At 45.8% G+C, this 11,809-nt stretch overlaps 1 protein-coding gene and 1 pseudogene across 12 annotated transcripts in view; one reads left to right on the forward strand and one right to left on the reverse strand.

The window, feature by feature from the left end:
- Positions 1-11,534, reverse strand: part of LOC142817198 (uncharacterized) — a 30,078-nt pseudogene extending 18,544 nt beyond the window's left edge.
- LOC119173521 (complement factor B) overlaps positions 1-11,809 on the forward strand; it is a 1,265,978-nt gene that overhangs the window by 62,497 nt on the left and 1,191,672 nt on the right. The window lies entirely within an intron of this gene.

Here is an 11,809-nt window from a genome sequence, read left to right on the forward strand (position 1 = left end):
AATCCAGTTCGTTACCTTTAATGACCAGTGGTTATACTGTTTACGCACTACATGTCCGGCTCATGTCCATTTTCTCTTCTTCATTTCAACTATCATATCCTTAACGCCGGTTTGTTCCCTAATCGATTCTGCTCTCTGCTTGTCTCCTAAGGTTACACCTACCGTTTTTTTTTTCGATTGCTTGCTGCGTTGTCCTCAATTTAAGCTTAACCCTCTAGTAAGTAACCTCTAAATAGTCCTAAACCTGGCGCAAACACATCTTCGAACTCCTTGAGCAAAGTGTGAATTTCTTGGCTCGTGTGGTTTGGCTTGCGCGTGTTGAGGTTTGCGACGACACTTGCTCTCAACATGGCCACTCCACAACTGTTAAATGCCTTGATGGTATCCCTTCTGCATAACGCTGGTCCAGGTGTATCGACGATAATCAGGTTGCCCTGTACGTCGTACCCCTCACAGGTCGCTTTCATGTGCACTTTTCCAATCGCTGGAAGCTCTCCCAAAAACATGACCACTTGAAAGTGGTGCTGCTTGGAGGCAGCCGCCTGCTTTGACTCTGCTTGAACAGGCTCATTGCAATAACGCTAACAGGTGAATCCGTATCGATCAACATGGTTAGGAGCCCATCATGCAAAGTAATTTTCTTGAAAATCGGCTTAACCACGCGACCAGTGCTTGTTTTATGAGCCGCTATAGTATGAATATTTTCATCGTCCGAGATATCGTCAGCTGCTGCCCACAGAACATAAGCGCCACGTGCCTTCCGCTGGTTTGTTCTCGGCCCCTTCCATCGACGCGTCCTCGTTTAACGCATTGACAGCAGACCGTACAAACGTGATAGCACTGCTCGTTCGAGTGGGATTCACTGCCACACTTAAGGCAAGGTGTCATGCCTTTGGCCTTTGATTGCCCTTTTCGTGGCTTAGTCTGAAATATGAACTGGATGCTACTCTCATCAGTAGATTGCATGCTTCTAGCATTCGCGGTCGCGTTCTGAGCTGCTATAACAAAATCCTCTGCTTCAGTTGGTGTCAGGATCCTTAGAGTCAGCAATTGTCGTCTCACATCTTCATCTAAGGCTCCACACGCGATTTGGTCATAGTATGGGCTCTAGCGACGATCCAAAATTGCATTTTTTTGCCAGCCGTCCTCTTTCAGCAATAAATTCCTGTGCCCCATCTCCTTCTAGTTGTGATCTAGTGAAAAAAACATACCTTGCCGCTATTTCGTTGACTTCAGGGGCGTAATACTCCTCGAAGTAATTAATCACATCGTCGTTGTTAAGTACATTCATTTGCCTCGAATGGCAACTTCCCTGGATCACACGATTCGCGCTGTCTAGTAGCGAGGCCACTAACACTGCTCGTCGCCTGGTCGTGTTCGCGATGCCTTGCGCTTCGAAGTAGGCTTCAAGGCGAATCGGAAACGTAGACCAAGTTTCCTCAAACACTGGTAGCCATCCAACGCTCATGGCTCTGCAGGTACAGGACTGGTTGACGTCCTCGTTGTCCTCGTCGTCACAGTTACAACGCACAACACTGACTCAATAGAACATAGGTGGCACGTAGTTTATTCCAGGTCAGCCGTAGCATCGGCGAACCCAAAGCTCAGCGCGAGAGCTCGGGGTCGCCGAAGCTATGGCTGACCTGGAATAATAGACGTGCCACCTATGATCTGTTGATTCAGTGTCGTGCGTTGTAACAGTGCAATTTATTTTTCTAATTCGTTTCCATCACCTTCCGTTTTACTGCGCTGAGAGTGCCTAAGCCTTGCCGATGATGTTGATTCCTTGTGTGTAGATGTTGTTTCTGATCACTCGAATTTGATTCAAATCAAGGCCATTGATTACTACGGATTACAGTCTGAGCCATCATTCACTGACGCACTTTCTTGCTGCATTGACCCTAACGTTACGGCCTAGCGGCGCATGAAATTCAGTGCCCTCCTCGAATGCTGCCACACAAGCTTCGACCACTAGCTACCAACTACGGGCCGTTTATCATCTGAGTCTCAACGAATTGACACAGGCATTCACGAATGATTACGTCAGCGTTCATATAGCGTCTCGGTGACTGAGCGTCGTATTACCGCCTAAGAAGGTGATAAAATGCTGAAACGCGGCGTTATTGAGCCCTCTAATAGCCCGTGGGCTTCCCCAGTTGTTCTTGTAAAGAATAAAGATGGCTCAATAAGATTTTGCGTCGGATACCGTTGGTTGCACAAGATCACCCGCAAAGACGTTTACCCGCTACCTCGCATAGACAACGCCCTCGACTGCTTATCTTGCCCTGCCCGACCATTCGATCGTGTTGGTATTGATCTCTACAGACCTATTCCACTAACCCTTTCTGGAAATCGTACGAACCATCGTCGCTATCGATAATCTTACACGCTATGCAGAAACGTCACCATTACAATGCGTATCAGCTAGTGAAGTCGGTTCTGTCATACTACATAACATAATTCTACAAAATGGTGCTCCACGCGATCTGCTCAGAGACAGAGGGCGCGTGTATTTATTGGACGCCGTTGAATCACTTTTGTAGGATTGCCACGTCATTCATCGAATCACAAACGCGAACCATCCACAAACAAGTGGCATCACAAAAACAATTCTACAGGACATTAGGGGATATGCTGTGAAAGCACGTAGCTTCCAACAATTCCAACTGGGACCGCATTACTACTTCTGTGACGTACGCGCATAACACCGCGATACGATATAACACGCGTTATATTGAAGAGAAGACAACCAAGGGTAGTTTGGCAGAAAAAAAAAGAGCGTCTCCAACTAGCAACTAAATCAACCGAAGAGTACACTAAAGAAAGAGGACTTCAGTGCTGAGCAAACAAATTAGAACTCATTCAATTCTACGAAAGCAAAATAAAAAATAAAAGACAGATCAGAACCTTCACTTTGAGGTCAAGTTAGAAGGCAATATTCCGGAGAAAACGACCGTTCGATTCCTAGGTATGTGGCTACCCAAGGAATGTTGTTATATTCCAATCAGCGATTTCTCCACATACTCAACATAATCAAACGGACAGTTCAACAAATTGTTCATATGATAGTCTGAATAACGAACAATCGTGCTTGACTGAAAGAGCAAGACGCACTAGTTTGGTAAGGAACTTAGTCATCAGCAGACTAACGTACTCGCTTGCCTACCACAACATGAATAGATAGGATAAAAGCACAGACAAAATATTAGGAATTGCATATAAAGCGGCTCTCTGACTACTACAGAGCATTTCAACTGCGCAGTTATTAGCACTTGGACTCCACAACACACATAATAATTTGGCTAAAGCGCAAGTAAGCACACAAATTAACCATCTGCTACGGACGTCCACCGGTAGAGAAGTTCTTCACAGGATTGACCTCGGTGAACAGCACTGGTCCATCGAAGAGCTAAGAAATAGCCGTGCTCAGCCAGAGCCTGGTATAAAATATGTGTCATACCAAAGAACGTGGATTCAATTTTACGTTCTGGAAGACGTAAAACAAAAGCAGCTTACATTGATGAAAAATTGAATACGGCAAGATTTACAGGCGCTGCCCTTTAACAAACAAACGCAAAGAAGATGGTGGCCGTGGTCACAGACTGAAAAGGTAACATATCGAGTTGTGGCTCCATAGCCCAAGCCTCCTTTAGAAAAGCGGAAGATATAGCAATCGCACTGGTGATTAAGGAGGTCAGGGAGTGGAGAGTCCCACTGAAAACAATCACGGATGCGAAGGCTGCATGCAAGAACTACGAAAAAGGCAGAATATGTACCAATTCATTATAAATTCAAACCAAAGCCCCTAAAGACAGTCTAATTGACCACACCCAAACCATTATCCACGCACCAGGGCATGAGGGTGTCACCACAAGCCAGTTTGCAGATGAGGCAGCTCGAGGCTTCGCAAATTGTCAAGCTTCCTTGCACACTAAACAGAGAACCCGTTGCCTCTAGACCCTAATTTTGCTTTAATTCTTCAGTAATACAGGGATAACAGAAAGCTTACCCAGCACCGCATAAGAACCTCACAGCAATGGAATCTGTGGCGTTACGCAGACCCCAGACAAACACATACATGAAATTACACAGCCTACATGTATTCTATCCTGCAGCATACACAGATATATGTCCGTGGTACGGTGCTACACCAACTCTGTTTTACATCACGTGGGAGTGTACAATTTACAATGAAGAACACCACAGTAGGAACAACACGAACAAACAATGAGAGGCACTGCTGTTCAGCTCAGCCTACGATGATCAGATTTGGGTGATCCAACGTGCCAAGAAGATGGCGGAGCCCTGGAATAGGAACCCGACCATTTGCAATACTTCGCGTTGTGCGCAAATAAAGCTTTTCTCTCTCTCTCTCACGAAGAGAAAACCCAAGTGCTCGTTTACATCATGGTTTGTGCCGACTGCAAGGCTTCGTAGGGGTGCAAAGCAAAAACTTTCCCCAAGCACTTGAGGCCATGGGCATGCGCGAAAGAGGCCTTTGTGGGAGGGGGGGCACAAAATGTTCTGAATGATTCCAAGGAGGGGCTTTACGAAGAACCTTCGCTCCCTCAATAGAGAACATGCGGACGCCGATGCCTGCGGCAACTATAAGGTCGAGCGACGAAGTAATAGACTCGCAAAGCATAGCATGGTGCACGACCACTGCATCGAGTTTGCCATTTCCCATGTCGTTGACCTGGAAGCCAATTAATATAAGCTCTTTTTTGTTGATTCTTAGCCCATGCAGAAGACAGGCAGTAACTTTACACGGTTTTGAACGTGAAACAGCGCGCTTAGAGAGGAGGAACGGTACAAGAAGCAGATACACAGCGCTGACAAACAACTGATATCATTATCCCGAGACAGTGAAAAAGAGAGAAAAGAAACAGAGCAGAAAAACTTAATATAAGCAATGAACGCCATGGCAACAAATTGAAAGGTTGCAGGCGGAATCTCAAGAGGATTGAAACGTGCTCCACGTTTCTCACGCACAAATGCCGCACAAAACGTACACTGGAACTTATGAATGCGATTGAGCCTCGCTGTTGTTACTTAACTGTGTCCGAAAAGCACGCCCTCTTCACAAATGGAGACTGTGCAACGATTGCAGTGATCTTTGTGCACCCGTTAACTACAACAGAATCGTTCCGGCGAAAGCCAAGGCCAGCCAGACGTACGATTGCCCCTAACGCGAGATAAGCGCACGCTTGAGGCCCACGTTGGCTCATCTCCACGGGGCAAAGTACGCGTGGCAGATGAGAGTGCGAGACGCCACGTCGTGACGATGTGACGAAGCACGCTCATTGCGCCGTTTTGCTTGTAATGCTTAAAACACAATAGTTCTCCCTGTGATGCCCATACCAGCGGTAAGTGGTAGATATGAAAATTGGCAGATCCTACATAGAGTGGGAATCGATGATATGCGAAGCGCGAATGAGAAAGATTGATATGTCACTTTTACATAACCACAGTGTTACGAGGTTGAGGTAAATGTTGCCATACATGACCTGTGTGTCACGATTATCATGTTTGGATGTGTTACCCTCGTCATGTATTCATGTCATGTTATACCAAATTTAGTATATGCGCAGCTAGCGAAACAGCCGCGAGCACGCTATGAGTGAGGTATTTTGTCATGCTCCTACATGAAAAGCTTGTGAGGGGTATCATGTTAGCACAAGTCACATACTTTTGTCATCAATTGACGTGACGTTACACCAAATTTGGTATAAATGGAGCGAGCAAAACGGCCATGAGCGCATCATGAAGGGCCCAATATACTGTAGCGTTGACACACGCCTAGGCTTAGCACAGTGACGCACCGTTAGCAAAACGCAAGCATTCTATAGTCTGACGCCAGGCGCAACAGGCGCGACCAGCGTCTATCGGCGCAGTCCGATGGCAACCTGCGCGAAATGCGACATGCTGCATTTCGCCCGATGCGTTACGCAGACAACACTGCACCTCACTCTTACAAATGCGAAGCATTTTTTAGCAAATTTCGGCGACTTTGAGCGTATCTATCTATCTATCTATCTATCTATCTATCTATCTATCTATCTATCTATCTATCTATCTATCTATCTATCTATCTATCTATCTATCTATCTATCTATCTATCTATCTATCTATCTATCTATCTGTCTGTCTGTCTGTCTGTCTGTCTGTCTGTCTGTCTGTCTGTCTGTCTGTCTGTCTGTCTGTCTGTCTGTCTGTCTGTCTATCTATCTATCTATCTATCTATCTATCTATCTATCTATCTATCTATCTATCTATCTATCTATCTATCTATCTATCTATCTATCTATCTATCTATTTATCTATCTATCTATCTATCTATCTATCGATCTATCTATCTATCTATCTATCTAGCCTCATACGACTTTTATCTCTCCTGGCCGTTACCAAACTTGGTATGGCATAACAGGGCTGTATGAAGAACAGATTTCACTAGTCACAACATGGAAATCAAGAGAAGTATGTCATGGATGTCATGATTAACATTTCATGGTCCTGCATCTCTTGCGGTGATTTCATTTACATGGCATGTTGCAAAACTGGTATGGTAAGGCATGAATCACGGCGAACACAAGCGACAGACCCTAACATGAAAATCGTTACATGCGTGTGTTGTACAACATGACTACATGTCACGCTCATGATGTTCTCGCGCCCGTTTCGCTAGCGTCACTTATACCGAATTTCGTATTAAAGTACGTGAATGGACGACGAAGGTATGTCACTGGTGCAAACATGATAATAATTAGATTTCTGTCATGTAACAACATGACTACATGACAACCAGAGTATTTCAAAGTGCAAGCGAGACCAGCTGAAGCCCCTGCTCTTGCAATTCAAGGACGGCTTCTCGTCATTATCGAGAATCCGACAAACCCCAGTTAAAAACATCGCATCACAACAGAAAAAAGTGCCCGACCAGTTCCACAAAGCCTGTACCAAGTCTCGACACGCGAATGCGGCGCCGTGAAAAAAGTAGGTCGTGGAAATGGTACAAAATGACATTAATCAGCCATCCAAGAGTCCGTGTGCGTCATCCATGTTATTACAAAAGAACATCGACGGTAACCTACGTTATTGTGTCGATTACCGCCGCCTGAACAAAATCACAAAGGACGTCGTCGTCTTCCCATGAGCGCCCTACGTGAGACGTGACACAGTCCTTTGATTTATATAGGTTTCAGATTGCACCTCGGAATTTATGCACACCGTTGAATACCCAATTTAGGTCCTGAAACCATCCCGCCTTGCCACAGACCTCAAAGCACTTCGTACCTATTTATTAAGACGATCAAGACGAGGGACTTCTTCGAGCGAATACGGTTAATTAGAAGAAGTGAAGTAGCACGCAATCGCTCCTCGTAGCAGTCTTCTTTGTTCTTCTTCTTCTGGCGTTTGATGATGATATTTTATAGACTACCACTCACCTAAGCTGCAATAGGATAAGCTCAAGTGTGCTTTTGGAAACAACCCTCCATCGGGTATACGTGGTTGACAGATCTTTTTAGAAGTTCTTTTTTGCCTGTGCAAAACCGGTCTTGGAGCTTTGTCCTCAACCAACACAATGTCACCCTGTGAGAGAGGTTTTGCTTCCCGCGCCTTGGCTTTAACCGTAGCTCCTAGTACCTTGAAGTATTCTAGATGCCGTCTCTTCCATCAAGCTCGCACGAGCTTGCATCTGCTTCGCCATTCGTCTTCGATATCACCGTTTCACAGACTTGTTTGCCCGTCTTGAAGCTGTCGCCGTCCGCCTATGATATCTGCCGGCATTAGTGGCATCAGCTCGTTAGGTTCTCCAAACACGTAGGTCAACGGTTGGTTGTTGAGTGCTTTTTCAACTTCTGGTACAACAGTGTGTTTAGCTCCTGTACCAAAGCTGTGCTTATCTTTCGCATCGGCGCTTAAGACTTCTTATGAGGCACTCGTAAAATTTTTCCCACCGCCGGTCTCACTCGGGTGTCGTTTTTCATTGAATTTGTTGGTCACTGCAGTAATTCTTTAAGACCTCAAGTGTAATGGTTTCGAGCATTCTGTTGATTTTCTTTTCAGCTTTTATAAATGTTTTGGCGTTTTCTGGGTAGATAACTGCAGGAATTCCCCTTGGAGCTGTAACCGAAGAGCTGTTGCCCGGCTGAAATTTCTACACTCACTTTATTTCCGTAAATTTAACATTTGTTCAGAAACTTATATAAGAAATCGTATCTCAAGACAAACTCGACATACTCACAGTTACACTCTTGAACCTTACTTCGCACGTACTAATCTTTTCATGAACTTATTCTTTCCTCAGACGATCAATGATTGGAACGCGTTACTTCTGAAGCATTCCGTGATAATGAAAATCCTGACTTCGATAACTATGTATCTTTCTGTTTTTAACCGTACAACTCAAGATCTCAGACTGTCTCACGTTGTGTTTGATTTGCATGTTCTGGTTGCAATTTGCAAATTCTCGCTGCCATTTAACTTTGTTCAAATGTTATCCTGGATTCTAGTGCCTTAAAATGTTTTTATTGCTTGAACTTTTTTTTATTTAGGTTACATTGTGAATCACTTTTTATTATGCCCCCGTGCTTGGTCTTTCGACCGCAGTAATCTGTAAATAAAATGAATAAATTAATAAATAAAATAAATCGTCAGAATGCTTGTAGAAAACTGGACGATGACGAATCGTTGGTAACCTCCAGTTACTGCGCAGGTCAAAATCGGTACAAATTTTTTCACAATCTGGTACTTGACATTTGCGCGAAGAGGTCCTGTGAAGTCAGCTCCCGTATCTTTGAATGGCTCTGATTCGGTGACTCTGTCTACCGGAAGTGGAGGTATGCTTGGAGTCGCTGGTCTGGAGATATGCCTCTTGCAGACGACACATCTAATCGGATCTGTTTTCACTGTTTGTCTACCCTGCAATATCCAGAACATAGTTCGAAGTTGCGCCAGCATCACTTGAGCTCCTCCGTGTAACACCATTTTATGCACGCGACATATTAACAGTTCCGTAAAATACCCGTCCTTTGGAATTACTATTCCGCGCTTGTTGAATTCTTGGCTGCACTGCAATCGTGCGTTCTGTCTGATGATTCCATGGTCATCAAGGTAGAGTTCATGTTCATTATTTCAAGTGATTGAGTATTTGAACAGGCCTCACTCTTTCCTGGTCTCAGTCATAGTGGGGTCTGACTTATCCAATACATCTCTGCATTTGTTACTTCTTTTCTTGTCAACGGCCGTTTGTGATTCTCCCTTCTTTTGTTGTCTATGAATCTGAGCACCCATGCTGTGACTCTTACAAGCCGTCCGTATGATGATTACCTTTCGATTTTCAAGATTGGTTCAATTTCGGCTCTTGCCATACATTGGTGACAATGTGTTTTATGCTGGTCTTCCACGTCTGTATTCGTGCCAATGAAGCTTGCAGAGTTCTTTTCCAGTGATTTTATCCTATCGAGACCATTTCACCATAACTTTGAGTTTATGAACGCCTTCGCGCTTATTCCTTGTGTAAGTAGGTCAGCAGGGTTGTCGCTACTTCGAACAAATGACCAGCTTGCTTGAAGTATTTTTTCTCAGATTTCGGCAATTCTGTTGGTAACAAACGAATCCTTTTTGCTTGTTCCCTTGATCCAGTGAAGCACAATCATCGAGTCTGGCCAGCAGTGTATTTCCTGAATTGTTTCGTAGAAGTGACCTTTGATGTAGTCACATAATCTTGATGCTACCACTGCTTCTAGTCACGCCAATGTCAGCTCTTTCATTGTAGTGACGCGCCTTTTCGCTGTTACCAGCCTTAATTCCTTGCTTCCATCGCGGTGTCCTGCTAGTAGGTATGCTGCCGCTCCGCATGCTGATGGGCTCGTGTCGACAAAGACTTGCAGCTTGTATGCCTGTACTGGTTGATTTTCGCTTGCGTACATCGGATGATTTTTAGAACACAAAAGTCCTGCCCTTCAGACAAGAGGTTCGTCCATTTGTCGCATTATTTTTTAGAGAGCTGGTCACCCCACGTGCCGTTCGTTTTCCACAGTCTCTGCCATCGTATTTCAGCGCGTACGGTGAGCGGCGAAAACAAGCCGAGTGGGTCAAATATATTTGCTTTGGCTTCACAGCTACACTCTACCCCGCCTATATTTTTTAGCCGCCTCTATTTAATGAGACTGACTGACTGACTGACTGACTGACTGACTGACTGACTGACTGACTGACTGACTGACTGACTGACTGACTGACTGACTGATTCACCGACCGACCGACCGACCGACCGACCGACCGACCGACCGACCGACCGACCGACCGACCGACCGACCGACCGACCGACCGACCGACCGACCGACCGACCGACCGACCGACCGACCGACCGACCGACCGACCGACCGACCGACCGACCGACCGACCGACCGACCGACCGACCGACCGACCGACCAACCGACCGACTGACCGACCAACCGACCAATGACGGTCCGACTGACTGACTGACTTACTGAACTGACCGACGGAGTGACCGACTGACTGAACTGACTGACTAAACTGACTGATTGACTGACTGACAGCTGTCACGCTTTTCGTTGTCGATGTAGTGGGAAAATGCAAAGCATTGACCAAGTACTCAGGATGTTAGGTTCAAAAACTGTTTATTGATCAAGCTGACGCGTGCCGACGTATGTTTCTTCCATGACAAACGTATCGAAAAGGAGCGCAAAGGCCATCGGGTGAATTTCCTTGTCGTATTTCTTCAGTGGAGGACACGCCCGCCACTTGTAGCGCCACATGCGGTGGTTGAAGGCCTCGTCATCTGGAAACACCTCGTTGTTTGAGAGCACAATGGCGGGTGTCCTGGAAACGGTCTCTTCAGCGGTGTACTTGACAGCCACCGAGTGTACGTCACCACCAAAAATTTTTTTGACAGTATCGAAAGCGGATGACTCACAGTTTGGCTCGTTCCATACCCGGATGCAACTGCCCACGGTGTCCTGTAGTGAAAAGCTAGTGTAACGGTTAAAGTTGCGAATGGTACCGCGGTTAATGTAAAATGAAAGAACAGGATCGACAAAAAAAGTTTTTGCCTGCACTCGGAGGGGACACAATTTCCATGCAATTTTTTTGGGGACCACCTTCTTGACCAGGCTGTACAAGTTGTTGACAAAGGCCGACACTTCCTCGTGGATGCCGTGAAACTGAAAGTTTAAAAGTTCCATCATGGCATCGAACGACGCGGGCACATCCATGTAAAAGGTAGCGAGGTCGCCATGTGGGGCGTCAAAGAGTGGCTGCGTGTTTTTATACAATTCATTGAAGTAGAGGGTGGAGTAGGAACACATCTCCTCATTGAACACTTAGATGGCTCGTTGAAGGTGCTTGTCATCCAGGTGAATAAACCGAAAGACCGGGTCCGCCAGCCTGTTTGGGGTGCGCGCAATGTTGCTCAGTGGCGATACGGGGTTTTCGCGTAGCCAGTCGTAGATGGATTTTTCCGACGCTTCTTTTGCACGTTTTCGACACTTTGTACCCTTCTTGCGCATACTTTGTCAGCGTCTCCACCACTCGTCTGACCTCCATGGGCGCCGTAACATGTAACTGAATGCGGATGTTTCGGGTGCAGTATTTCCCAAACTCGGGCGGGCTCGTGTCGAGGACCTTGGAATTATCCCAAAACTTCATTTCTAATGTCGCGACCCCAATCGCTTCCTCCCACTTTAAGGTATTCCAATAGTCGGGGCTCACTATTGAGATACTGGACGAGATTGTAGAGGTCCCAGGCGCTGGCGTTTGTAGACCAAATTCGTCGTCTCGCAAG

Source organism: Rhipicephalus microplus, chromosome 5, assembly GCF_043290135.1.
Source record: "Rhipicephalus microplus isolate Deutch F79 chromosome 5, USDA_Rmic, whole genome shotgun sequence".
NCBI classification, from domain to species: domain Eukaryota; kingdom Metazoa; phylum Arthropoda; class Arachnida; order Ixodida; family Ixodidae; genus Rhipicephalus; species Rhipicephalus microplus.